Genomic DNA, 21,930 nt, shown 5'->3' with positions numbered 1-21,930 from the left:
TAATATGTTGTTTTGAGAAAATTACTTAGCATAGTTTACAAACTTGCAACTCTCATAAATCAGCTTCAAAATTGCTAGAATTGTTGGCATGTGCTACCACACTTGCCTCCATTTCAAATTTGTTGCTATACTTTTTCCAGATTCAAACTGCAGAACAGCACCTTAAATAATTCATTATTTTCAGTATGACTGAAAGTTTGTGAAAAGAGAGTGAAAAATGTGTACAGATGAAAATCCACTAAGCCTCTAGCCTGCTCAAAGCAGTATGGGACCCTGAGTAATTTCGAGGGTAAGAGAAATACTCCTCCGTAGAAAGTAGAATAATTGGATATCAGGTACCAAATGCACAATCCTGAAAACATATATACAATTTAATATTATGCTGACTGAGAAGATTATAGTCTATGTAAAATAAATATTTTAAAAGAAGAGCTATGTATCTCAATATACATATGTATATAACAACAATTATTAAATAAAGATATCATGAGTTTTTCTTTTAAAAGAACAAGGAAGGGAACATGGCAGGATGTGGAATATTTTTGAAAGGGGGTTTAACAAGAACCATGTATGGGATATAACCTAGAACCTCTGCTCGGATGAAGCTGGTGGTAGCTCACTAACCAATTGTTTTCCCATAGTAAGGGGAACAGGCTCTATTTCTGACAGGAACCCAATGGCAATCTCTTTGACATCCCCATCCCCCAAGGGAGGAGCAGTCCTGCTAGGCCACAGAGGAGGACTTTGCAGCCAGTCCTGAAGATACCTGATAAAACAGGGTCAGATGAAAGGGGAGGAGGTCCTCCCCAATTGGAAAGGGGCAGAGAGGAGATGAGGGAGGGAGGGAGGATGTGGGAGGGTACGAGGGAGCAGGATACAGCTGTGGTACAGAGTTAAGAAAATGTAACTAATAAAAAAATAAAAAAAAGTAAAAATAAAAAGAAAAGTCAAAAAGGGGGTTTAAATAATGAATTCTAACATCAAAATACACAAAATATGAAAAAGTTATTTTTGCATACTAAAACCTAATCAATTGTGTCCTTGCATAGTTAGGCTGGCATGACACACATACTCACAGGTTAGTAGATATAACCAGAAGGTCATCAAATAAAGAAAGATATCGTTTCTTCTTTGACCATCCCCTTCTGATTTCTACAGGGCCCTGGCATAACAAGGTACGGTGTGTTGCTTCGGTGTTGAATTCCTTCCGGGTTCCCATGTGGGAAAAATTAGGATTGTCTTCATACAGGTCGCCACCTAGAAGATTCATGTAGTTCATAAGTTATAAGACTAGTTATTACTTCTCTTCAGAGGTGCATAGTTTTAAAACACAGGCTCCAAAGCACGATTCTTTTGAAGTAGAGGCAGATTTTAAATAAAACATAAAAACAACAACGACAGAACATCTGGGCCCCGGGGGTTTGCAGAGACTGATAGACCAACAAGGATCATGAATGGAGAGTACTTAGAACTCCTGCTCAGATGTAGCTGAAAGGCAGCACAATCTCCTTGTGGGTGCCTTTGTCATGAACTCAGTGGCCTGCTCTTTGATCACTGTAGGCTGGCAATGCAGCCTTGTCAGGCCAAAGAGGAAGAGGATCTAGGCATTCCTGATGAAACTTGGTAAGTAAAGGTCAGATGGAAGGGATAGAGAACTCCCCCTTTTAGTGGTCTAGAGGAAGAAGATAGGGAGGAGAGATATGGAGGATAAGACTAGGAGAAGTTGAGAGAGGAGCCTACCATCAGGTTAAAAAATGAATAAATTTATAAAAATAATTTAAAAAATCCTTTTGATTATCTGGAAAAAAATAACAGAAAAGAAGAGGTACTTAGGAAAAGATGTATTGGGAACACATTGAAGGAGTGGGCTTTTTTCAGAAGTTATTGACATGTGGGTGGTGGGGAAAGTTTGAAGAAAGGCAGTCGGTGTGGTCTAGATCAATGGTTCTCAACCTTCCACATGATTTAACACTTTAATATAGATCCCTCATGCTGTGGTGACAAAAAAACCAAATAACTATTTCATTGCTACTTCAAAACTATAATTTTGTTACTCTTATGAATCCTAATGTAAATATCTGATACGTAGATATCTGATGTGCGAAACCCAAAGCAGTCAGGACCCATAAGTTCAGAACCACTAGTCAAAGGTTAGGAAAGGGTGGGGAATGTAATTTTATTTCAATTAAAATCATTTTTTTAAATAAGTGAGTAAAAACAATATTCTTTTAAAATTGGGTTTACCAACATTTTTCATGTTTTAAAAAGTAAAGCAGGAAACATTGCAAGGTATCTTACTGCAGAGAAGAAGAAATATTCACATAATTGAGTGATTCACAAAAAAAAAAAAAAAAAGATGGATTGATGTCAAACACCCAATGAAGGTCAAAATAGTCAACTCCTAAACATTGGCCATTAGAGTAGTAACATGGATATCATAGTTCACTCTAACTGAAATATTATGTGTACAATAAAAGGAGGATACTTTTGACAAACATGGTGAAATATATATTTCTCCCCATATATTACTCCCTAATATTTTTGACCTATCAAAGTTCAAATTGAAAAATGCAGGATGCAGATATCATTAACCCTGTTAAACTTAGACTCTAACAGATGTATAAAGGATGGGGGATTTTATAGAGAAATGTGCTTTACTGAGATAGTCAGACAGGTCCATGCATAGAGACATTAGACAACTTTGAAGAGTATAGAAAAGGACACATGATTATTAGTGGAAAGTTTATATACTAAATCCTAGAGACACTTAAAAATGTGACTGAAAGAATGTGTGAGGTACTCTGTAAATCTCATAATTGAATATGTAGGATTCATTGGAAACTTTACAATCACAGGCATATCATATAAAATTAGAAAGAAATTTATGTACTGGAATGCCTAAACTAAACTCAATTCTTAGTAAGCAAATATAAATAAACATGAAAAAACTCAGGTCTTCCTAATGATTTAAACTATTTAGACCTTAGGGAGCACATCTATCCAGAAATAAAAGACTTGGTTCACATCAAGATAGAGGACAGAAGGATTTATGGTGTTTAGAAACAAACAAACAAAAGAGAACAAAAAATAGCCAACATTATTCATTAAGAATTTTTGAGATAGAACTTGTCAATAAATAGAAGTCATTTCCCATGCCTCTGCCAGAAAGGACATATGGCTCTTCAAAAACCTGTGACCTATCAGAATATTTAACCTGCTGTCTGGCTTCCAGGTTAACTGAAGGGGAAGCAAAAGTAGTTGTTAAATGTTTTGAAAACCCACCTGTGTAAGATGATCATTCCTCCCTCAGAAAGACCAACAGGACAGACATCAGGAAGAGGGAGTATACAGGGGAACAGGACAGGAGTCACCATAGAGGGCCTCTGAAAGCCACTATCCAGCAGGATATCAAAGCAGATGCTGTGACTGATAGCCAAACTTTGGGCAGAGTGCAGGGAATCTTCTAAGAGAAGGGAGAGAGAGAAAGACCTTGAGGGGACAGGAGCCACATAAGGAGAGCAACAGAACCAAAGTATCTGGGCCCAGGGACCTTTACTGAGACTGAACCAAGGACCAGTCATGGATATAACCTAGAAACCCTGCTCAGATGTAGCCCATGGCAGTTCAGTATCCAAGTGGGTTCCCTAGTAAGGGGAACAGGGACTGTCTCTGACCTGAAGTCAGTGGGTAGCTCTTTGATGGACACCCCTGGATGGCAGAGTAGCCTTGCCAGACCAAAAAGGAGGAAAATGCACCCAGTTCAGATGAGACCTGATAAGCTAGGGTCAGATGGAAGGGAAAGAGGTCCTCACCTATCTGTGGGCTTGGAGAACTGCATAGGAGGAGATGGGAGAGGAGTAGCAGGATTGGGAGGGAATGAGGAAGGGGGCTACAGCTAGGATACAAAGTGAATAAACTGTAATTAATAAAAAAATAATTAAAAAAGAATTGTACCAAATCAGTTTCATAATTAAAAAAAAATTGAAAGTGCATGAGCAGATTGTGAAATATATTCCCGTTTGTTGTGAATCTATGTCAAATAATGAGAATTATGTTTCAAAGAACACTATATATGTTGGAAAAAGTAGAAAATTTTTGAAAACCACAGAGTTCTTAGATTTTGGGGGTTGAAATTTGACCAGTTTCTAATTAAGCTTTGTGATCATAGCAGGGAAAACAACTGGATGGAGCAGAAAATACTCCTCTCTCATATTGTGGACATACAAATTTTGAAGATATCCAGACAACATTCTTACATACAGCTCAGAGACATGATAACTTTGTGTCTTTGGGGGGATGCTACTGAATATGGCTAGCATGCATAGCTTCCCATGAAGCCACACTTGAGTTAAGAATTAGTTCACATGATCTGGAGGAATCAACACACAATACTTCCTGAAACCATTAGAGAATCGTAATAGTCATGTAAAAAATACCTTTACGGTGGAGCCTGGAATGAAGAAACTCTCAATGAGCGTGAAATTTGGCTTTTCACTCTGGCACGAAACACAAGTAGCTGCAGGCACTACAGTAGCTTGTAGACCAACTACTGAAGTCTGAAGGTTCTGGAGTAGTCATAGTGTCACACCATTGTGATGTCAACACTGTAAAGCTCATGAAGTAACTGACAAAATGACACATGCATTTCATTTTCTTTCATACTTTTGCCTTCAAAATTATTATAGAACTATTTTTGACCACAAGTTCCTCAGGAATAACAGTCTCTTACTGCCATATATTCATATATGTATAATGTATGTTATATATGCTAGATGATATATAAATAGATGATAGATACAGATAGAATGTTGAAGTATAGACAGAAAACTGTAATGATATGGGAGCAAAAAGAAGAGGGATAATTGTGTAAAACATTGTGAAATTTCTATTCATGCTCAAAAAGTCTCAATTCTCAGTTCTTTAACCAAGTGAAAGTCTACTTGACCAAAGTAGCATGTAGAAATCATGAACACTGTGAACCTCAGAGTCTAGCTGATGTGAAAAATTTCACAGCAAACTGTAAAGATGAATTTGCTTATCTGAGTCAGAATGCTTCATGCATAGAGAAATAAGACAATTTGAAGACCACAGAGGACTCTACATGTTTATAAATATATGCTAAATCCTAGAGCCAAATAATTGTGACTTAAACAATTTATGAGATGCTCCGTAAATATTTATACTAAATATCTAGTAATTCTTTTCCACATAATAATCATGGGCATTTATTTTACAATTAGAACACCTGTTTTTAAAATGAGTGAATTTTGTTAATAGTACACCTGCCACAGACTTAACCAGTCGGGTGCCACTAACAGCCGGAAAATCAGGGCTTTGGATGTCAGGTCAGACCCAGGTTCAGTGTATTGACAGACAGAGGCCACACCTAAGAGTGATTCTGCTGCAATTTTACTGAAGTCAAGCTAATAATTTTATAGTGATTTCATAAGGAATCACCTTAAAATTGGCATGCTTCCCAAAACGTTTAGACTCTTACCAAGGATACAAAGTTTATGTTTTAACTCAAAAGTGCAGCTAAGCATAAAGCAATGTCCACAAGAAATCTTCGCCTAGAAACTTTCTGATCAACGCAAACAAGAAACGAAAACCTCAAACTGTGGTTTCATTATCACGGACTAGTGAAGGGGAAAGTCATGAGCTGTAATAGTCTTCCGAGCCAAGTCGAATACCTGCTAAAGCCTTTTTCTACATTAAAGTCTAATTACACCTTGGTCAACTATCCTCCCATATGTCTTGCTAAAGATTTATAATCTTCCTTAGAAACAAGAAGACGCCAAAGAGAGGCATGCTAGAGCCAGCTGTCCTTTCTTATGCCATCTTTTCCTAAAAAGGAGCCCATTATTTATTTATTTATTTTTTCAATGCAGTTTATTCAGGAACCTTGAACAATCCTCGGACCCTGGGGAAAGCCAGCCCACAGCTTAAATAGCCTCTGGGTAGCCAACCCAGGCGTGCCACGTGGGCAATTTATGACTCTCTTCAGAGAGAAAAGGGATCTTGGAACTACAGCCACCATTGTTACTACCATCTCATTGCCGGCTGTTGGAGCTACCACCGGGGCATTAGCCATGAGTCATACTGGGCAGACTGCTCAGACCCTGAATAACTATTTTTTTTTTTTTTACTATTTTGTAATGCTTTTTAAGACTAAATTTGATTCATTACTTCTTTTAAAATTATTTTTCTACCATTTTATTTTTGTTAAAGCTTTTAATAATCTACCAAAAATATATTTCCTTGAATAGTTAGTAGTGCTGTACAAGGAATCATAGAGAAAAATCAAAAGGCTCATTAATTCAATCCTCCATCTGAGAAAGCAGGATTTTCAGAGTACATCTTTTTGGCATAGATGGCCAAGGGGAACATCGAGGGCCTTCCAGGGAGTTGATTCCTGTAGGAAATGTGTCTCCTCGTCTTAGCAACATAATTTTATGCTTATATAGCACATTTTTATGCTCACGTAGACTCTGGAGTTAGTGTGGCAGTAATCATTTTTGCCTCCTGCACACTGCTTAGTTTGTTTAATGTATGTATTTTTACGGTGCTAATTAATATAACAAAACTGTACCAAATTGTAAAGTTCTTCATAACTATCTTTGCTGCATAATGTTGACTTCCTATGACTGATACCTAGCACTGTGGTAAATAAAAACAAATCAGAATTAGAATACTATAACTATTACTTTATATGTGAACATAAATAGATGTAAAGAAAATAATCAGGATTTTCTAAAAATTTTAGGTCCCAGGGAAAGCAGATATGCTGAAATGTCAGTCTTGGTCTCCATCAAAGGAGGAATGGATACAGAAATTATGGTACTTTTACACAATGGAATACTACTCAGCAATTAAAAACAAGGAAGTCATGAAAGTTGCTGGCAAATGGTGGGATCTAGAAAAGATCATCTTGAGGGAGGTATCCCAAGAGCAGACAGCCACACATGGTATATACTCACTTATAAGTGGGTACTAGACTTATAAGATAAGATAAGCATATTAAAATGTGTACACCTAAGGAAGATAAACAAGAAAGAGGACCTGGGGTAAGATGATCAATCCTCACTTAGAAAGACAAATGGGATGGACATTGGAAGTAGGAGAAAACTAGTAACAGGACAGGAGCCTACCACAGAGAGCCTCTGAAAGACTATCTAGCAGTGTATCAAAACAAATACTGAGACTCATAACCAAACCTTTGGCAAAGTACAGGAAATCATATGAAAGACGGGGGAGTTAGTATGACCTGGCAAGGACAGAAGCTCCACAACGAACAAATATATCGGGGCACAGGGATCTATTTTGAAACTGTTTCTCCAACCAAGGACCATGTAGGGAACCCCTGCTTGGATGTAGCCCATGGTAGCTCAGTATCCGAGTGGGTACCCTATTAAGGGGAACAGGGTCTGTTTCTGACATGAACTCAATGGCTGCTCATTGACTCTCCCAAACCCCAGAGAGAGGAACAGCCTTGCTAGGCCACAGAAGGGGACATTGCCTCTAGTCCTAAAGATACCTGATAAGATAGGTTTAGATGGAAGGGGAGAACTATCAGTGCACTTGGAAAGGGGCAGGGAGGAGATGATGGAGGGAGGGTGGAAATGGGAGGGATGAAGGAGGGGGCTACAGCTGGGATACAAAGTAAATAACCTGTGATTAATATAAAAATAAAAATTATAAAAAAAGAAAAAGTTTAGAAGGATTTCTGGTGATTAGAAGAAAACAAAAAAAAAAAAAAAAAAACAAAAAACAAAAACCGGTTTCATCACAAACTTGGGAGGTAGTTCTTGTCCAGCAAAAGAAGTCAGTTCCATTTTTTTTTCTGACAAAAGAGGCCCATGTTCCTCCATTGACCTATGGCTCCTATCAGGATATCAACATCCCTGCTTGGCTTTCAGGTTCCTTCAAGGGGAAGTTAATTTTCTTTTATACATTTTATTTGTGAAACTCTGAACTTCCACCTAGATTTCAGTTCCTTACCAAGAATCCTCATGTGCTTCTATACTATGCTAACTCCAAAATATTTTAGAAATGCCAGCCCCAACTTTTCTTAGGTGAGGTTACAGCCTGAATTGCAGTGGGGACAGCAGTGTATTGGAGAAACCATGGTCGTTAGAAGAACACCAAGTAAAGCTGTAGCTGTGGATAGAGCTTCCTAATTCTGGGAGTTAAACTCTGTGAATGCAGAACAGGAGACATGGAGCTGCCTGGGAATTCTGGAGCCCAGAAGATCTGCAGTTACAGATGTTAGATACTAAGCTCTTTACACTGTTGAATTCAGTTTTAGTATTATTCTGACAGCGCCATTTCTCTAGCTTTTGAAGTGAGAGAGAAGGACTTATGTTTTGTATGAGTTTGCAGCTGAGAGACTCTGAACTTGTAAAGCAACATTGAACTTTTAAACATAAGTTAAACATATAAGTTGGGATTTAAATTTCTGAAATTATAGAGAATGTGGAACTCCCTGCACTATTGTTTATATTGTGCAATTAAGATACTAATATGAAAATTGGGGATAAACAAGAAAAGAAAGTCATGGTTTACTAAAAGATATTTGTGTGTCAATTTGACACCAGATCAATTGCGTTGGTTTTTGTTTGTATGTTTGTTTCTTTGTCAGTGAAACAAACTTGAAGATGTCTGGTGAAAGGGAATTTTAAATGGGACAATCATTAGACTGGCCTTTAGGCAACTCTGGAGGGCACTTATTTTGATTGACAGTTGACATGGAGGGTCCAGATATGTGTAGTAGTGCCACACCCCTGCAGTTGGTCCTGGAATTTGTAAAATGGGGTTGAACAATCCATCAGCTACATTCCAGTAAGCAGTACTCTCCACAGTATCTGCGTCAGTTCCTGCCTCCAGTTTCTTGCTCTTGATTTCTGGCCCTGACTTCCCTTCCAGGCAGGACTGTAAATGTCAGCTGAAATAAAGCCTTGAACCCCCACATAGGTTTTAACCATAATGACTTATCACAATAGACACATAGTAAGACAAAGGAAGCTGCAGTGATTGTTTTATGATTTGAATTTTTCTAATGCTCAAATGTGTAAGTACTGTAAATAAAACAAGAATTTTAGATGCAAGACAGCTATAAGCTGTTTTTTATTCTATTTTATTCTAATTTATATATACATATTATTCTAATTCATATATATATATATATCTGGCTTAAAATTCCACTTTACTTTGGGTGCTTTTCACTGTAACTCCCTTAAACCATCAACCACCAACCTTAAATAGGAGAGAGAAAATTTAGTGGGTAGAGGGGGCTCATACCTCTTTATTTCCCCAGGCTAGTTAGGGCCAAAGGTTCTTTTAGGGCTTTATATAAATCTCTGTCAACTGCAGAGACAACTAGCAGGCTCCTCTACATCTCTGTGCACCTAATTGTTTCTCTATGTCTATTCCAAATTACCGCAAAGTCTCTGGTCTCTCTAAAATACTATGAGTCACAAAGTCTCTTTCTCAGCCTCATATTTAGACTCACAGAGGACTAGAACACAGCCCTCTTTATTCTGCACTCAGAAAGCCATTACCTGCTGACATACCCCAAACTAGACAATTAACTGCTCTGAACAAACTGTAGTCCAACTAACATCCCACACTTGGGATGCCAAAAGCACACACACACACAAACACACACACACACACACACACACACACACACACACGATAACATCTTCAAAAATTGTGCTGGTCTAACTGAGTATCTACATGTAGGAAAATGCAAATAGAACCACACTGATCACTCTGTTCTAAACTGAAGTCTAAGTGGATATAAGACCTCAATATAAAACCAGACACATCATCCCCTTTAATAGGAAAAATGGGGAAGAGCCTGTAATTCATTGGCACAGGAGACAACTTCCTGAACAGAACACCAACAGCACAGGCTCTAAAATCAACAATCAATAAACCCCACGAAACTGAAAATTTCTGTAAAGCAAAGGACACTGTCCTCACAACAAAACCACAACCTACAGATTGGGGAAGGATCTTCACCAACTCTATATTTGATAAAGGGCTAATATCCAGAATATATAAAGAACTCAAGAAGATAAGCAGCAACAAATCAATTAATCCAATTAAAAAATCGAGTCCAGAGCTAAACAGAGAATTCTCAATAGAGTAATATTGAATGGCAGAGAAACACTTCAAAAAATGCTCAACATCCTTAGCTTTCAGGGAAATGCTAATCAGCATGACCCCGAGATTTCATTTCATACCCACGAGATTGGCTAAGGTCAAAAACCCAATTGACAACACATGCTGGTGAGGATGTGGAGAAAGGGGAACGCTCCTTCATTCCTGGTGGGAAGGTAAAATTGTACATCCACTTTGGAAATCAATTTGGTGTTTTCTCACACAATTAGGAGTACTGCTAGCTCAAGATCCAGCTCTATACCTCTTAGGCATATATCCAAAAGATGCTCAAGTATACACCAAGGTCATTTGTTCAACCATGTACGTAGCATGGTTTACATGTAATAGCCAGAAGCTGGAAATAATCCAGATGTCTCTAGTTGAGGCATGGATACAGAAATTGTGGAACATTTACAAAATGTAATACTGCTTAGCAATTAAAAGCAAGGAAAATATGAAATTTGCATGCAGATGATGGCAACTAGAAAAGATCATCCTGAGTGAGGTGTCCCAGCAGCCAAAAGTCACACATGATATATACTCACTTATCAGTATATCTTAGACATATAATATAGTATAATCATACTAAAATCTGCACACCTAAAGAAGTTAATCAAGGAGGACCATGGGTGAGATGAACAATCCTCATTCAGAAAGGCAAATGGGATGGACATAGGAAGAAAACATGAAACAGGACCAGAACCTACCACAGAGAGACTCTGAAAGACACCACCCTCCAGGGTTTTAAAGCAGAGGCTGATACTCATAAACAAACTTTGGGCAAGGTGCAGGCAATCTTGTGAAAGAAGGAGAAAAGAGAAAAATTCAAAGATTCAGGGGTTAGGGAGAGACAGGAGCTTCACAAGGAGAGAGAGAGAAAAAAAAAATCTGGGAACAGTCAACTTTTCTGAGATGATACTCCAAACAAGGACCACTTATGGAGATAACCTAGAACCCCTGCACAAGTGTAGCCAATGGCAGCTCGGTGACCAAGTGGGTTCCCTTCTAAGGGGAATAGAGACTGTCTCTGACAAGAACTCAGTGGCCTTTTTTTTTTGATCATCTTCCCCTGAGGAGGGTGCAGCCTTACCAGGCCACAAAGGAAGACAATGCAGCTACTCCTGATGAGACCTGATAGACTAAGATCATATGGAAGGGGAAGAGGACGTCCCCTATCAGCACACTGATTTTAGAAAAAGGAGAAGATGAACAAGTATAGCAAGAGATGGTGGAATTGGGAGAATAACAGGGAGGGGGCTACAGTTGGGATACAATGTGAATTAACTGTAATTAATAATAAAAAAGTAAAAAAAAATAGAAAACGTACAAAGAAACCAGATTTCTATTACAATTCTTGTTTTTAATTGATGAAATTTTAATTGGTTGATGGAAGTTCAGCAAACAGGACAATACTCATTATTTCATAAACAGAAATTTTGTAGATTTTATTAAATCATTAGAGTTGGCCTTTTCTTTCTTTTTCTTTTTTATTATTATTTATTACACTTTATTCAATCTGTAACCCGGCTGTAGCCTGTAACCCTTCAGTTGTGTCCTCCCAAACCCACCCTCCTTCCATCTTCTTTTGCAATGCCACTCTTGAATCCACTGATAGAGAAGGTACTCCTCCCCTTTTCTATGACCCAAGTTTATCAGGTGTCTTCAAAACTGGTTGCATTGTCTTCCTCTGTGTCCTGGCAAGGTTGCACCCATCAGGGGGAAGTGATCATAGAGCCTGCAACAGAGTTAACGTCAGAGACAGGCTCCTGATCCCTTTACTAAGGAACCCACTTGAACACTGAGCTGCCATGGGATATATCTGAGCAGGGGGTCTGGGCAATTTGCATGGATGGTCCTTGGTTGGAGTATCAATCTTTGCAGGACCCCTGGGCCCAGATTGTTTTGGCTCTGTTGTTCTTTTTGTGGAGCTCCCATTCCCTTTGTATCTTTCTATCTCAAAAAAGAATATGCTGGTATCATTTCTAGAGGGTTTTAAAGTGGTTTTGAGAAGTGGTCTATAAGTATTAGGTCATCTATAAAAAGACTGCATTTTCCTTGTTTGTTTCTCTTATCTGGCTCAGCCTGTTGATGCCAACGTATGGACATATTACTATTCTATTATTGTGAAAGAAAGAAAGAAAGAAAAAGAAAGAAAGAAAGAAAGAAAGAAAGAAAGAAAGAAAGAAAAGAAGAAAAGAAAGAAAAAAGAAAGGAAAAAAGAAAGAAAAATAAGAAAAAAGAAAGGATCTTCTTTAGTTAAAAACCATTTATATTGACTTATTTTTTCTTTTCTTTATTTTTTCTCTTTTCATTATTCTTTCATTATTAGTTACATTTTATTAACTCTGTATTCCAGCTGTACATTTTATTAACCCTGTATCCCAGTTGTATTCTTCTCCCTCATTCCCTACAACATCCACCCTCCCTCCCTCATCTCCTTTCTTTCCAAGTCCACTGATATGGAAGGACCTCCTCCCCTTTCATCTGACTCTGTTTTTTCAGGTATCTTCAGTACTGGCTGCAAAGTTCTCCTCTGTGGCCCAGAAGGGCTGCTCCTCCCTTTGGGGGAGGGGTAGGTCAAAGAGGCTGCCATTGAGTTCATGTCAGAAACAGTCCCTGTTCCCGTTATCAGGGTACTCAGTTGGATACTGAGCTACCAAGGGCTACATCTGAGCAGAGGTTCTAGGTTATATCCATACATTGTCCTTGCTTGGAAAAACAGTCTTATAAAAGACCCCTGTGCCCAGATATATTTGGTCCTTGTGGAGCTCCTATCCTCTCCAGGGCACACTAACGCCCCCTTATTTTATATGATTCCCTGCACTCTGCCCAAGTTTTGGTTTGATTATGAATCTTAGTATCTGCTTTGATACACTGCTAGGTAGAGTCTTTCAGAGACCCTCTGTGGTAGGCTCCTGTCCTGTTACTTGTTTGCTCCTTCATCCAATGCACCTCCCATTTGTCTTTCTTAGTGAGGATTGATTATTGTAACTTGGGTCCTCTTTCTTGTTTATCTTCTTTAAGTGTATAGATTTCAGTATACTTATCCTATCTTATAGGTCTACATAAGCGAGTATATACCATGTATGTCTTTTTCTGCTCCTGGGATACCTCACTCAGGATGATCTTTTCTAGGTCCCACCATTTACCTGCAAAGTTCATGATTTTCTCATTTTTAATTGCTGAGTAGTATTCCATTATGTAAAAGTACCACAATTTCTGTATACATTCCTCACCTGAGGGACATCTGGATTGTTTCCAGGTTCTGACTATTACGAATAAAGTTTCTACAGATAGGATTTTAAAATTATAATTATTTTGATTTTTGAGAATATTATACATGCGGGTAATGAGTTTTTGGGGAAAAAAACACTCACCCTTCCCTATGCCAAATTTCTTTGTTCCTAATTTAATGTGCTCCATTGAATATAGATTTTTTTTTTTATAAAATATATTCTGATCTTTTCGCCTATCCCAGTTCCTGCCTCATCTTCATTTTTAAAAATGTGATAACATTCTTTTCCACAGAAAATGTAGCTTTGCAGCCTTAAATTTATATGAGCCATTGATGAACAACAACAACAAAATAGTCTCACATATTGTATGTGGTATATGATATATATTACAAATTAAATTTTCTGAAGCACTTTAGGAATGCAGTAGTGTAATACTAACTATAGTTTACAATTTCTACTCCTACCACCCCCTTTTTTTCAGTATATAGAGACAGAGATTCTTGGTATAGCCTAGGTTGTCCTGGACATATTTTGTAGAACAGGCTGGCCTCAAATTCAGAGATTTACTTTCCTCTCCCTCCCAGAACTGGGATTGAAGACATGTATCACCATGCCTAGCTTTTCCCACCCTTTTCACACAAACATCAGTGTTTTTCTAACAGAGTTCTTATGAAGACTATGCAGTGTTTGTTGTTGTTTTTCCCTTCCTTTCTATTGGCTTTTGAAAATTCATCTAATTAGGAAAATCACACATCACAATGGGTCTTCTCTAGAGGTACCTGCAGATCAGTGCTGTGAAGCTGTTTCTGGCAGTCTGAGCAAAGGAACCTTTTGAAGGAGGGGATTGGTGTTGTCCTCTGTGTTGGAGTTCAGCTGTCTACTCTGAGGGAAAGTTAATTAATTTTGAATGTTTTCACTGATGAAGGACAAAAGGTAGTTGAAGAGGAAGGATCCAATGTTAGGGTGAGAAGTAAACAGTTTTAGCCAGAGTCCTTCCTCTTGATTAGTTTCTCTAGGTGTACAGATTTTAGTAGGTTTATCCTCTATTATATGTCTAATATCCACTTATGAGTGAATATACACCCTGTGTGTCTTTCTGCTTCTGGAATACCTCACTCAAGATGCTCTTTTCCAGTTTCTACCATTTACCTGAGAATTTCATGATTTCCTTGTTTTTATTGCTGAGTAATATTGCATTGTGTAGATGTACGACAATTTCTGTGTCCATTCCTCAGTTGAGGATCATCTGGGCTTTTTCCAGCTTCTTTTTTATTATAAAAAAGGCTGCCAAAATATGGTTGAGCAAATATCCTCGTTGTATTCTTGAGAGTCTTTTGGATATATAGCTAGGAGTTGTATAGCTGGATCTTAAGGAGGTGCTATTCCTAATTGTATGAGAAAGTCCAGATTGATTTCCAGATTGGTTGTACAAGTTTACATTCCCACCAACAGTGGCAGAGGGTTCCCTTTCCTCCACTTCCTCTCCAGCATGTGTTGTCAGTTGAGATTTTTTTAAAAATTTTTATATGAATTACACTTTATTTAATTTGTATCCCAGCTGTAGCCCCCTCCCTCAATCCCTCCCAATTACACTCTCCCTCCCTCAACTCCTGCCTGCTCCTCTTTAAGTCCACTGATAGGGACATCCTCTTCCCCTTTCATCTGACCCTAGCTTATCAGGTCTCCCCAGGACTGGCTGCAATGTCCTCCTCTGTGGCCTACCTAGGTTGTTCCTCCCACGGGAGGTGGGGAGGTAAAAGAGTTAGCCACTGAGTTCATGTCAGAGACAGTCCCTGTTCCCCTTACTAGCACACCGACTTAGATAGTGAGCTGCCATGGGCTATGTCCAAACAGGGGTTCTAGGTTATATCCATGCATTTACCTTGGTTGGAGAATTGGTCTCAGAGAGGAGCCCTATGTCCTGACATATTTGGTCCTTGTGGAGCCCCTGTCCTCTCCAGGTTTGACTAACTCTCCCTTCTTTCATATGCTTCCCTGCATTCTACCCAAATTTTGGTTATGAGTCAGCATCTGCTTTGGTACACTGCTAGCTCACTTGAGTCTTTGATCTTAGCCATTCTGATGGGTGTAAAGTGAAATTTCAGGGTCTTTTTGATTTAGATTTCCCTGATGACAAAGGACATTGGACATTTCTTTAAGTGTTTCTCTGCCATTTGCTATTCCTCTATTCAGAATTCTCTGGCTCTTATCGCATTTTTTAATTGAATTGATTTGTTGCTGTTTAACTTCTTGAGTTCTTTATATATTCTCGATATTACCCCTCTGTCAGATATAAGTTTGGTGAAGATCCTTTCTCAATCTGTTTTATTTTGATAACAGTGTACTTTGCTTTACAGGACCTTTTCAATTTCATTAGGTCCCATTTATTGATTGTTACTCTTAGAGCCTGTGCTGTTGGAGTTCTGTTCAGGAAGTTGTCTCCTGTGCCAATGGGTTCAAGGCACATTTTTCTTCTCACAGGTTTAGTGTGTCTGATTTTATACTGAGGTCTTTGATCCACTTGGACTTTAGTTTCCTTTATGGTGATATTAAGGCATCTATTTGCATTTTTGTACATGTAGACATCCAGTTAGACCAGCACCATTTGTTGGAGATACTATCTTTTTTCCATTGAATTATTTTGGCATCTTTGTCAATATCAGGTGTCCATAAGTGTGTGGGTTTATTTCAGTGTATTCTATTTGATCCCACTAATTCACCAGTCAGTATGTATGCCAGGAACAAGCCATTTTTAGTATTGATGCTCTATAGTACAGCTTGAGATCAGGGGTGGTGATACCTCCAGATGATCTTTTATTGTAGTGAATTGTTTTAGCAATTTTGGGTTTCTTATTATTTCAAATGAAGTTGAGAATTTTTCTCTCAAGATTTATAAAGAATTATGTTAGTAATTGGATGGGAATTGCATTGAATCTGTAGATTGCTTTTGGTAAGATGGTGAATTTTGTTATGTTAAACCTGCCAAGACATGAGCATGGGGGATCTTTCCATGTTCTGATATCTTCTTCTAAATCTTTCTTCAGAAACTGGAATTTTTTTTTTCATATAAGCTTTTTACTTGCTTGGTTATGTTCACAAAAAGGTACTTCATGTTCTTTGTGGCTATTGTGAAGGGTGTTTTTTCCTTAATTTCTTTCTTACCATTTTTGTCTTTTGTATATAGGAGGGCTACTGAATTTGAGTAAATTTTGTATATAGCCACTTTGCTGAAAGTGGAGTTCCATGGTAGTATTTTTGGACTCACTCATGTATACTATCATATCATCTGCAAACAGTGATAATTTGACTTTTTCCTTTCTGATTTGTCACCCCCGGATCTCCTTTAATTGTCTTATTGCTCCAGCAAGGACTTCAAGATCTATGATAAATTGTTATGGTGAGAGTGGGCAGCCTTGCCTTGTCCCTGATTTCAGTGGTATTGCTTTAAGCTTCTCTTCATTTAGTTTGATGTTAGCTATAGGCTTGCTGTATATTGCCTTTATTATGTTCAGGTATGTGCCTTTTATCCCTGATCTCTCCAAGACTTTAAACCTGAATGGATGTTGGATATTGTCAAATGCTCTTTTAGCATCTAAGGAGATTATCATGCCTTTTCTTTCAGTTTGTTTATATGCTGGATCACAGGGATGGGTTTTCATATGTTGAACCACTCCTGCATGCCTGGGATGAAGCCTACTTGGTCATAGTGGATGATATCTTTGATGTGTTCTTGTATTCATGTTGCAAGTATTTTGTTGAGTATTTTTGCATTGATGTTCATAAAGGAGATTGGCTGAAATTATCTTTCTTTGTTGGGTCTTTGTGAGGTTTAGGTACAAAGGTAACTGTGGCTTCACAGAATGAGTTTGGTAGTGTTTCTTCTGTTTCTATTTTGTGGAATAGATTGAACAGTGTTGCTGTTAGCTCTTCTTTGAAGGTCTGTTAGAATTCTGCACTGAAATCATCTGGCCCTGGGGTTTTTGGATGGTAAACTTTTGATGCCTGTTTCTATTTCCTTAGTGGATATAGGACTATTTAATTGATTTACCTGGTCTTGATTCAGCTTTGGAAAGTGGAATTGAATCAAGAAAATTGCCCATTTCCTTTATATTTTCAAATTTTGTTGTGTATAGATTTTTGAAATAAGGCCTAATGATTTGTTAGATTTCTTCAGTGTCTGTTATGTTCCCCTTTTCATTTCTGATTTTGTTAATATGGATAGTGTCTGTTTGCCTTTTAGTTAGTTTGGCTAAATGTTTGTCTATCTTGTTGATTTTCTCAAAGAACCAGCTCTTGGTTTCATTGATTCTTTGAATTCTTTTATTTGTTTCTAATTTATTGATTTCAGCCCTGAGTTTATTTCCAGCCGTCTATTCCACTTTGCACTTTGGTATGAGTGCTTTTTTTTTCTGGGACTTTTTGTGAGCCATTAAAATAGTTACTTGTATGAGATGTTTCGAATTTCTTCTTGAAGGCACTTAGTGCTATTAACTTTCCTCTTACCACTGCATTCATTGTGTCCCATAAGTTTGGGTATGTTTTGCCTTCATTTTCATTGAGTTCTAGGAATACTTTAATTTCTTCATTAATTTCTTCCCTGACCCAGCTGTCATTGAGTAATGAGTTGTTCATTTTCCATATGTGTGTAGGGTTTATGTGATTTATGTTATTGTTGAGGTCCAGCTTTAATTCATGATGATCAGATAGGATACAAGGGATTATTGTAATCTTGTATCTGTTGAGGCTTGATTTGTGACCAACTCCAAGAACTATTTTGGAGAAGGTTCCATGAGGTGCTGAGAAGAAGGTAAAGTTTTTTGTGTTTGGGTGAAAGGTTCTATAGATGTCTATTAGGTCCATTTTTTTTAATGACCTGTGTTAGAGTTATTGTTTCTTTGTTTAATTTTTGTTAACCTGTCCTTTGTTGAGAGTGTAGTGTTGAAGTCTGCCACTACTAATGGGTGGGGATCTATGTGTGGTTTAAGTTTTATTAATATTTCTTATACATATGTGGATGCCCTTGTATTTGGGGCATAGATGGTTAGGATTGTGATGTCTTCCTGGTGGAATTTTCCCTTGATGAGAATGAAGTGTCCTTCCCCATCTCTTTTTTATTAATTTTGGTTGAAAGTCTATTTTATTAGATATTAGAATAGCTACTCTTGCTTGCTTCTTAGGTCTATTTGCTTGCAAATCAGTCTTCCAGCACGTTACTCTCAGGTAATATCAATATCTACCTTTGTGACTTAGGTGTGTTTCTTGTATGCAACAGATTATTGGGTCTTGTTTATGCCTCCATTCTGTTAGTTTGTGTTTTTTTACTGGAGAATTGAGTCCATTGATGTTGAGAGAGATTAATGACCAGTGGTTGTTAGATCCATTGATTTTGATGTTGGCTGTTGTAGTGTGTTTGTGTGCTTGGCTACTTTTTGTTTTTCTGTAGTGAGGTTAATTATTTGTTGTGTTTTCTTGAAAGTAGTTAATTTTCTTGGGTTGTATATTTCCTTCCAATGTTCTCTATATCGCTGGATTTGTGTGTAGGTATTGTTGAAATTTGTTTTTTTTAATTTTGAAATTATTGTTGTTGTTGTTCTTGAAAGTATTGTTCTGTCCATCTATGAGGACTGTGAATTTTGCTTTGTATAGCAGCCTGGGCTGATGTCTATGTTCTCTTAGGGTCTACATGATATCTCTCCTGGCCCTTCTGGCTTTCATAGTTTCTGTTGAGAAGTCAGTTGTAATTCTGATGTGTTTGCCATTATATATTACTTGGCCTTCTTCCCTTGCAGCTTTTAGTATTTTTTTCCTCTGTTCTGTATACTTACTGTTTTGAATATTATATGGCAAGAAGATTTTATTTTCTGGTCTAATTTATTAGGTGTTCTGTATGCCTCTTTTATGCTTATAGGCCTCTCCTTTAATTTGGGGAAATTTTCTTCTATGATTTTGTTAAAAATATTTTATTGGACTTGTAGTCAGGAATCTTCTTTTTCCACTATTCCTATTATTCTTAGGTTTTGTCTTTTCATGTTGTCTTGGATTTTGTGGATGGTTTGTGTGAGGAACTTTTAGAATTATTATTTTCTTTGATGGATACATCGATTTCTTCCATTGTATCTTTTCTACCTGAGATTCTTTCTTCCATCTCTTGTAGTCTGTTGGTTACACTTACCTCTGTAGTTTCTGTTTTCCTTCCTAAGTTCTCCCTTTCCGGGATTTCCTCCATATTGGTTTTCTGTAAATTTTCCAGTTCTATCTTCAGATCTTGAACAGTTTTGTTGATTTCCTTCATCTGTTTGACTGTATTTTCCTTCAATTCCTCTACTGTTTGTTTGAACATTCCTGTTTCTTTTATTTCTTTCAGTGATTTAATCACTTCTACTCTGAAAGGCACAAACTATTTGGCTGCGCCTTCCAGTATTTCTTTACAAATGGCCATAACCTGTTTTATTTTTATCTCCTTTTAATTCTTCACGCATTTTATTTATTTCCTCCATTAACCTTTTCATAAGCATAGATGTAAGGTCATCTTCTTGAATTTCACTTATGCTTTGGTATCCAGGGATACTTGTACCTGGATACCTGGGTTCTGGGGATCCCATACTGCTTTGCATTTTGTTGGTTGTGCTTTTATGCTGGCCTGTACCAATCTGGCTGTCTCAGGTGTAGTCTGTTAATTTCTGGTTTCTGCTGGAGTCCTGGGATGGGGAGAATCCCCTTGGTAGGGTTCTCAAGGAGATCTCACCTTTTTAGGTATGGTCAACTGTATGGTGGTGCTTCTCAGGAATTGTCACAGTTCAACTCAGGCATATGGAACTGTGTGGTAACTGTGATGTTCAGGAAGTCTCTCCTCTCATCAGGAGACATTCTGGAGATGGCTGCCCTGCTGGTAGTTTTCTTGCTCTGAATTTAGTGAGCTGCACCTGCTGCTCTTATGGCATATTTGTTGGGTGTAGCCCTCTTGAAGAACCAGAGAGTTCCACAGTTTTGTCAGTTTAGCTAGGGATAATTGATCACACCTTGGAGCAGTATCTAAGGGCTGCTGCAATGGCTCTCAGGCTTTTGCAGGTCTGATGTTGTAGCTGTGTGCCCCAGTACCGTATACCTAATCAATGGCAGGTGAGCAGAGCACTCAAGTTTGCAGTAGAAGGCTGGAGCCTAGAGCCTGCATGAACCCAGAAAGTCTTCTGGAGCTGGGTATCTGAACATTGGATCTGATGATCCCCCCCACTTTGGGGTTTCCTCTTGACAGGGGTACTGCAGTTCTGTGCTTTGGGGACCTCAGTTCTGTCTGGGATTGCAAGAAGAACATGTGGAAACAGGCATGCAGGTGGCTCTGCCTTGATGGCGATTGAGCTCCTGGGCATCTGCACATCTGCCAAAACTGTAACTTTTCCCAAGAACTTTTTTGAGGGGTTTCAGATGAGTTCTCTGAAGTCAGACCTGCTGTTCCACTCATTGTGAGTTTCCATCCAACAGAGAAACTCAGTCTCTGGTGCCTTGGGGCCCACAGTTTTATCTGGGACAGTGAGTCAAGCACACAGGCAGGACTCTGTGCTGGCACCTGTGTGCACAGCTCTGGGCTGGCTGCTGGGCGCCATCCAGACCCCAGCTCTATTCCAGGGATTGTCTAGGTGACCTAAGGTCCGTCCAGATCGTTTCTTGCAATGTGGGTTTCTCTGGTGTTATGGGGCCCACAATTCAGTCTGGGGCATTGATCAAAGCATGCAGCATGTGACTCTCTGCTGGAGACCAGGTGGCTGGTGGAACCGAGACCTCTTTGGCAGTGTAGCTGGGTAAGTTGAAGCTGATTGAATCCCCCACCATGGGGTATCCTCTGACCTGGGCAACACAATCGCTGGTGTTTTCTGACAGACAGTTCTGTCTGCTGGTCACTGTTCAGATCCAGCTGTGCTGTTGGTCAGAAAGAGTGTCCTCCTGGGCCACCATCTTGGATCTCTTATAGAATTCTTAATTGTTTAGAGTCACTTGTTGGTATAATGTTCTTGTGGAATGTATATAATCTACCCATATAAATGCTGATTTCTCTACCCCACTATCTGGATTCAATCTGGACATTACATTGTGATGTTTCTTGTATGCATCACCTGTCTAAAGTCTGTGTAAACATGCCAGCATTTGTACTCTACATTTTCAGTAAAACAACCAGCCAATGCTGTGCAATGGAGAGAATAGGGTAGGACATCCTGGTCCAGAGGTGGAGAAGAAAGTCATTGTGGGGAGTTGAAGAGTAGAGATCAGCAGGAGAGGACCTGGAACCATGAGGAGAGAAGACCCAGACTAAAGATATTACTAAAAGCAAGTATAATGTGTCAATTCTGAATGGAAAGAATTCTGTGGGCTTGGAGATTTAGAATTGGGTAATCATTGCCCAGCATTGTGCTCCAGATTAACTAAATTATCCTAGTCTCTGTGTGATGATTTGGGCATACAACTGGTTTAGGAATAATGATGCCGCCATTATGAAAAATATCAAAATAAAAATACATTTCAAATGAAACCCAAGCAT

Source organism: Meriones unguiculatus, chromosome 9, assembly GCF_030254825.1.
Source record: "Meriones unguiculatus strain TT.TT164.6M chromosome 9, Bangor_MerUng_6.1, whole genome shotgun sequence".
In the NCBI taxonomy this organism is placed as follows: Eukaryota; Metazoa; Chordata; class Mammalia; order Rodentia; family Muridae; genus Meriones; species Meriones unguiculatus.
This window is presented reverse-complemented; position numbering follows the sequence as displayed.